The sequence below is a fragment of the Calidris pugnax genome, unplaced genomic scaffold (assembly GCF_001431845.1).
Source record: "Calidris pugnax isolate Ruff unplaced genomic scaffold, ASM143184v1 scaffold171, whole genome shotgun sequence".
Classification (NCBI taxonomy): domain Eukaryota; kingdom Metazoa; phylum Chordata; class Aves; order Charadriiformes; family Scolopacidae; genus Calidris; species Calidris pugnax.
The window spans coordinates 264,045-272,195 of record NW_015091064.1 but is presented as its reverse complement, the minus strand read 5'-3'; the positions used below and the strand labels follow the sequence as shown (position 1 = coordinate 272,195).

General features: G+C 40.7%; 1 protein-coding gene across 1 annotated transcript in view; it reads right to left on the bottom strand.

Annotated features, from left to right (window-relative positions):
* SNTG2 (syntrophin, gamma 2) overlaps positions 1-8,151 on the bottom strand; it is a 191,425-nt gene that overhangs the window by 103,789 nt on the left and 79,485 nt on the right. The window lies entirely within an intron of this gene.

Genomic DNA, 8,151 nt, shown 5'->3' with positions numbered 1-8,151 from the left:
GGCAGCTCTCCAGCCACTCTGCCCCCAGCCTGTAGCGCTGCTTGGGGTTGTTGTGACCGAAGTGCAGGACCCGGCACTTGGCCTTGTTAAACCTCATCCCGTTGGTCTCGGCCCATCGATCCAGCCTGTCTAGATCTCTCTGCAGAGCCTCTCTACCCTCCAGCAGATCAACACTGCCACCCAGCTTGGTGTCGTCTGCGAACTTACTGAGGGTGCACTCGATCCCCTCGTCCAGATCATTGATAAAGATGTTAAAGAGAAGTGGCCCCAGTACTGAGCCCTGTGGGACACCACTCGTGACTGGACGCCAGCTGGATTTAGCTCCATTCACCACCACTCTCTGGGTCCGTCCCTCCAGCCAGTTTTTAACCCAGCAGAGGGTATTCCCATCCAAGCCATGGGCAGCCAGTTTCTCCAGGAGGATACTGTGGGAGACTGTATCAAAGGCTTTGCTGAAGTCCAGATAAACAACATCCACAGCCTTTCCTTCATCCAGCAAGCGGGTCACTTTGTCATAGAAGGAGATCAGGTTTGTCAAGCAGGACCTGCTCCTCGTGAACCCGTGCTGGCTGGGCCAGATCGCATGGGTGTCCTTCATGCGTTGCATGATGGCACCCAGGATGATCTGTTCCATGATCTTCCCAGGCACCGAGGTCAATAAAAATCTATTCACTAATATGACTATGAGATATTACTATACAATAAAATTAGGAAATCACAAGAATGTAATTTTTTTTACTTCACAAGCATCCATCAATTTGGCAAGTTATTTCATAATTCTTTTAAAGATTTTTATTAATTTTATTAATTCATCACTATAATTCTATGCTTTTTAATTATCTTATAAAATTTTATATGATATATTTGTTGAGCAGGTAAGCATTACATACCTTTTTAAGTATGTATCTTCCGATTCAGCCTATTTCTTTCTGATATTATATGGATAAAATTCACTTGTAAATGAATTCCAGAGAACCATTCAGTGAACTTTCATTCTAAAATAGCCAACACAGAATGGATGATGCAATAGGGGATGAATGCAAATAAAATTTCACTGTTTCAAAGAAGATAAGCAATTTTCAGATTTATTCCTTGTATCTCAATGAATCAGCCTACTGAAGCACAATTTACCACTCCCAGCCAGACATGTCAATAACACATTAGATAGTATTACAATAAACATCTGAAGCTATGTAAGATCTGGCAAAACCACTTGATAACTACTGGCTAAAAGCAGTTCAAATTCTGAAAATCTAAAGCAATCCCCATTGAATCGATTCTCCATTTTATGGATATTGCTTATTTAGTGACTCCCTTCTGTGAGACTACACCTAAGCAAAAAGTAAGGTTTCTAAGTACTTTCAGTGAAGAAAATTCCAGTAAGATTAAAATTTGTGTGAAATACTAAAAGTGTGTGAAACACACTAATTTACTATAAAAAGATATGAATAGGATATAATAAGAAAAAATATCATGTAGCCTTTTCTAGCTAACCATTGTTATCTTGAAGCGTGACTCATTTCATCCAAACTTACATTGGAACCAATCAGAGAATAATGAAACAGCCGAGGTTGGGAAGGACCTGAAAAGATCATCTGGCCCAACCTTTTTGTGGCACCCTGTCCATTCCAATCTTGAAAAACTCAAATATGAGGAGAAACTTCTTCACGGTGAGGGTGACGGAACCCTGGAACAGGCTGCCCAGGGAGGTTGTGGAGTCCCCTTCTTTGGAGATTTTCAAAACCCGCCTGGATGCAGTCCTGAGTAACATGCTCTAGCTCTAGGCAATCCTGCTTCAGCAGGGGAGTTGGACTAGATGATCTCTATGGTCCCTTCCAACTCTAGAAATTCAGTGAAATTCAGTGAAACTCCAGTGACAAAAAAACATCATGTCATCTACGTTTTGCTTATGGTGGATACAAATAGGCACTTTTTGTGTATTTCATCATCAGGCAGTGCTCACCTTGAGGACCCACTAAAATCTTTCTGAGTCTTACTTCCTTCTCCCAATAAGTACAGAGAGAGAAGCACACAGCCTGTGCCACAAAACACCAGACAGTGAAGCATTCGCTGGAGTAGCCTTTAGCAGAAATTTTTGTGGGTTTCCCTCAGATGTCCCACAGAGAACACTGTGGACAAGAGCTGTTCACAAAAGGTGGTACGCAGAAGAGAGATGACCTGGACAACATATGTGTCCTGCCATCTGTATAGGAGATGACTTTCTACTGTATTGCCACCAAATCACTGAGTCCTACTGTCAGTCTTCACAGCTCTCCCTGATCCTTCACCTGCTCAGGTGAAGATGATCAAAGGGCTGGAGCACCTCTCCTATGAGGACAGGCTGAGAGAGTTGGGGCTGTTCAGCCTGGAGAAGAGAAGGCTCAGGGGAGACCTTACAGCAGCCTTCCAGTGCCTAAAGGGGGCCTACAGGAGAGATGGGGAGGCACTCTTTACCAGGGAGTATAGCAATAGGATGACTGGTAATGGATTTAAACTGAAAGAGAGTAAATTTAGATGAGCTATTAGGAAGACAGTCTTTACTGTGAGGGTGGTGAGACACTGGAACAGGTTGCCCAGAGCAGCTGTAGATGCCCCATCGCTGGAAGCATTCACAAACAGACTGCATGAGTGTTTGAGCAACCTGGTCTAGTGGGAGGTGTCCCCGCCCATGGCAGGGGGGTTGGAATTAGGTGATCTTTAAGATCCCTTCCAACCCATACTATTCTATGATCCTCACCAACCTGAAAAAATTTCTTGAATCAGCAAACTGTCACGTCATGTTTCATTTTCTTTCAGAGTTTTTTGTGAATATATTGAAAACTGAAGCCCCAGCCAAGTGGATACCAAGTGGTATCCCTTCACAGTGAATTTCAAACAAATTACTCTTCCCCTCTGCTTCCCCCTCTCTCTTCCCTCAGTGGCACCGACTGTTAACTGTTCCTTTTGTGTTGTCCAGGGTGATAACCTGATTCGCCACCAGTAAAACAAAATTAATTTTCCACTCAGGTGAGCAACACAGAAACTATATTAATCTCCAAATTAACATTTTCTATAATCAGAGCCTCTCCACACCAACACATTATTTCTAAAAATAAACTTATTTTTCAGGGAAAGTAAATTATTTGCAATTTTTCACAGTCTATTGTATTACCTACTCTAAAAGCAGGATTTTCCTTAGTCCTGATCTCAAGTTATTTATGTTTCTATCCATACCTGTAAGCCAGAACTAGGGTGTAATAGTAGCAGCTTGAAGAACTGTGGAGAAAAGCAAATTCTAATAATGAGAAGAGAAAAACAGGAAAGCCAATTTGTTGTGAATTTTTTGCTAATAGACCAGCTAGCTGCTTGGCTTGCAGAGAAGGAATTATCTTTTAGCTTTGCTGGAAGTCCAAGGGTCAAGAAACAAAACTCTGTATTTGGGACAAACCAGCTATCTACATAAGCATCTCCAGAGCACCACTTGTGAAGACAGCAGGTAGCACACAGAACAACTTGGTCTTCTTTCCTACAATTCCCAGATCTTGTAGCTTTCTCCCCCATGTATTTACCCTGGTGGGTCTTAACACCTTGAACACCTGTCAGCCAAAGTGACAAACAATTACATATAATCTTCCACATACAGCTTATCTGAGTTTGTGCCTATTCAGTGCACCTTTTCACACGGTATAAAGCTGAACCAGCAGATATTCTAAAATGGTAGAAATTAAGAACAAAAGGGGAAAATTCTAAACACTAAGGCATCCAAGCATGCCATTGTGAAAGAAAATAAAATAGAAAATCCAAAGAAAATTCTTGAAAATATTTGTTAGAGCTACAATTAAAAATAAATAAATAAATAACAAAACATCAAAAGACAAAGAAACAGGAAAAAACCAAAACCCCCAAATCAAAAAACCCCACAAAGCATGTACTTGCTTCTGCCCCTTAATGGCTTATCACTATGGCTGCTACTAATGAAGTATCTCTATCACTGCTACCAGCATCCCTTTTAGTAGTCTGTGATGGGTTTACCCCAGCCAGCAGCTAAGCCCCCACACAGCTGCCCAGTCAACCCCCCCCACCAGCAGGACAGGGGAGAGAATAGGAAGAACAGAAGCCATGAAACCCTTGAGATAGTGACAGTTTAACAAGTGAAGCAAAAACAAAGGTAAAAACATAACAAGTGATGCAAAGGCAATCACTCACCACCTCCTACAAGTAGGCTGATGCCCAGACAGTCTCTAAGCAATGCCTGCTTTCCTCAGAAAACCCTCTCCACAATTTTTACTGCTCAGCATGATTTATATGGCATAGAAAATCCCTTTGGTCAATTCAGATCAGCTATCCTGGCTGTGTCCCCTTCCAACTTCTTGCCCCCTTGCAGCCTACTCATTGAGAGGCGGAAGAACAGGACAAAGAGAAAGCCCTGATGGTTTGCAAGCAGGACTCAGCAACCACGAAAACACTGGGTATGTTATAAACATTGTTTTAGTTACAAACCAAAACACAGCACCATACTGGCCGCTATGAAGAAAATCCCAGCCAGAGCCAGCAGTGCCTAGTCCCTTGGATCACACAGTACTATCTGAAATCTTGACTTAGGTATTTACAAAAGAGGTCTTCACCACCTCTTTTGCAAGCAGCAGAATTGCGTTCAAACTATATTGGAGGGTGGTGTTTCAGAATTCCCATCTTGAAGTAAGTGTACAAGATCATGGTGCCAGATGAAAAAATAAAGCAAGACAAAGGAATTAGTCAATGTCCTTTGACAGGCCCCCGCTGATTAAGTACTTTGTATGATGTTAACAAGTTAAGTGTAAAAGGTGTGTGAATTGAGCCAAGCCTCATTGCTGAGTGTCTTTTGAACAGAACTGCTGGAGTGCCTCTCACCTAACCTGACTGACACACTTAGAAAATAGCACACTCTTTACAGAGAGAGAAGATGCAGGTATGATTTCCTAAACGTTAGATGAGTCTTCCATCCTTAACCTCCTGCTTTCTGGACAAGTACCCTTAATCACTAAGCTACTATATTAATAGCTTGATACATTGTAACAGTAACCTTCTCTAGCAATGCTTTTATGTGTTGCAACCTTCTGCATTATATGTAAAACTCAAAGCTGATAGTTTATGTGGTGTCTGAACCCTAAATGGAACCTATGGATGGCATTTCCTATTTTGCATACCTTGAAAATCTTACACATGGAAGACGACCATTTTTTTCAGGCAAACAGTACTGTAGTTTTGGATCTGTGCCATACCAAAAGTTTAAACACATACACTTTCATCAAACAAAAAGACACAGGGACCCATGGACCCTCAAGAATGTAAGCTGAAGGCTTCCTTTTGTAAAAAATTAAATGGATTGCTCAGACATTCCTATATTCAATATAAATTTCACTTTGGATGTTTATGTGCTACGTTGTGTGCATACACTTTGGGCCTCTGTAATACAACAAAATGAGATAAGAAATACTAACTTTCTGACAGGTACCAGACAAGTGCATCATCATTGACATGTTTTATCTACAAATAGCAACAAATAGCTAACAAACAACTGATCCCTACAAGCTGAAAGCTTAGGGAGATAAAATGGTCCTTTCCTTCTGAAGCATTTCTTTTCAATTCTAAAATCAAAGTCAAATTAGAGTTTTATTTTGGATGAGAAGTCTCAACCATTATTTCATAAAAATGCATTAACATAATTTTGATAAGAAATAAAACATCTTCCATTCTCTCAGGAACTTTGGCAGTACCTTACCTCATCTCAGATCTCACAGAGTCAGACCCTTCCTCTACCAAATGAGATATTTATCTAACCCCACTGTGATTATGATAGCAGGTTGTGGTAGTAGAAAAATCTCTTTGCAGATCCGTCCCCTTGGCCCATTGAGATCTGGCTTCCTTCTGGAGCTCCTGAAGCCATTTGGCCTACAGTTGTTCCAGGAAAATTTGTTTAATGATTCTGTTGAATTCCCATGTACAGAGCAAAGTGCATGTCATTCTCTGTCATTCCTCACCACTGCAGCTTAGCTATGTTACATCAACAGTTCTGGAGTGCTTCTTGGTACTGAAAAAATAGACCTTAAGGGATGTAACTTACTATTTTGTGGGGAATAACTTTCAGGAAGTTTAGAGTTTTGTATGTGTAATAACAATAGAAGCAGCAGGAAGGCAGCTCACCAATACACAACAGACCTGACTGTGCTTTACTGAGATTGTCTGTCTAGAGATTCAGTCTGGTGGTATAAATCCACCCCAAGAAAGGGACTGCAAGATCATGCAGCTGCGCTTTATCTTGACCTAGAGAGATCACCTCCAATTAATAAAAGCAAGTTTAGTTCCTTTGCCCATGTAATTTCTGCATTGCTGATAAGACTGTCAAAGCCCATGTCATTTAGGGTTGCTACAGATGCTATTCTGAGATACAGTTGTCAGTGAATTAACTGATAACTGCCAATAAACAGGCAACAGGGGTAACAATTTTTACCTACGCTGCCTGGCACTGCAGACTGGAAAAGCGCTGCACATGGGGTGAACGTGAACTGGCTTTATCTGCATACAGTCAATCTGATGAAGTAAACCAGTTAAAAACTAGCCACTATTCAATAAATTATTTTGTTTCAGGTTAGACCAAACATTGTGGCAAACTGTATTTCAAAACCACATGAAATAACTGGAAGAATAAAGAGAAAAAAAACAACCAAGGATATTATGGACTGTTGCTTTCAAGTCAGTGAGAATGGCAAATGCCCACTACATTTTCAAATATAATCCAATAAAATTTTCATCATTATAAGGCTAGGTACGAATCCTTAGAAAAAGCCTTGAAGCTGCTAAAGCTGAGGCCATCCGTTACCAAATCAGCATTCATCACTGCAGCCAAGGCCATGGCCTCTACACCACGTGAAGGCTACATGGTGTAGAATTGTTGGAAGTGATGTACGGGAGGAGGACGAGGCTGAGGTATCCTGGTGGTTCAGGACAGAACAGAGAGTAGGCAGCACAGGGAACAGATGCAAAGAAACATGTTATTGCTAGGAGCCATTTGGATACACCTGCTGAAGAGCTGGTGATTTGTTCCAGTGGCTTCCAAAATTGACAGGTTCCCAGCCATCTCCCATCCTCTGTGCATTTTCAATGCATTAGTCTGTGTGTTGCTGTGGAAGTAATTCTCCAACTGGGGTAGAGTATGAAGTGGAAGGGAAAGTGCAAGAAATGCTGCCAGAACATTGGTCTAAGAGATTAATCTCAAGCCTGCTACAGAACATGTGATAGTGAAAATATTCTGGAAATTAAGCTAGCAACTTCTGGCTTACCTCTTGTCTAAACTCTGATAGGTAATATAGAGTAACTACTGATACATGCTTTTTTATTCGAGGTTCAGCCACAGGCATCTAAGCACTGAATATGCTATAGAAGTAGCATTCTTTAGAAGAAGAAAGTTCCCTATTTTATATTTTACAAAAAGAAGTCCTTGCCATCTTAATTCTATAAAGCAATGTAAAACACATTTCAATAATTTTCCTTTTAAGCAAATAAAAAACTCACTGGAAGACCTTGATCTTTTTCTGAAACATTACCATGAAAACAAATACACCAGAGTCAGCATATCATGCTAGAACAATAATTCCATTCTTCAATTCCAAGATTCCCCAAAAATGAACATCACCAGATTCAAAAGCTATGCAGAAACTGCCTGCATTCCACAGTGTGCCGTACAATCACGGGTAAGGTGCCTTTTCAGTGTGTCACAGCAACCCACACACACTGGTTTTCCCATGAAAACCAAGATACAGAGATGCGTGCCTTAGTCTCCTCCCAGCCTCAAGTTGAGATCTTTCTATGTTTTCTGTATTCTTCCCTTTCTTGTATGTGGGTATGGTCTTATTAGGTACAAGATTTCTTTATTATGGTTATTTATTATCTGTAGTCCTATAAGCACCGGGAGTACCAGCTAAGAATTTGGATGTGTCCAAAATGTGCACTCAGGCTTGAAGACAGCAAGTGAATCTTAGACCTATAGATGTCATCAAAAAGAGCCAATGTTTAAACACATTTCTTTCTTCCTAATAAAGAAACTTCCACAATATCTGATAAATAGCATCTTAAAATGACTTACAGAGTAAGATGAAATTTAAAAACACGTAACACCACTGCTTTCTCCATTCC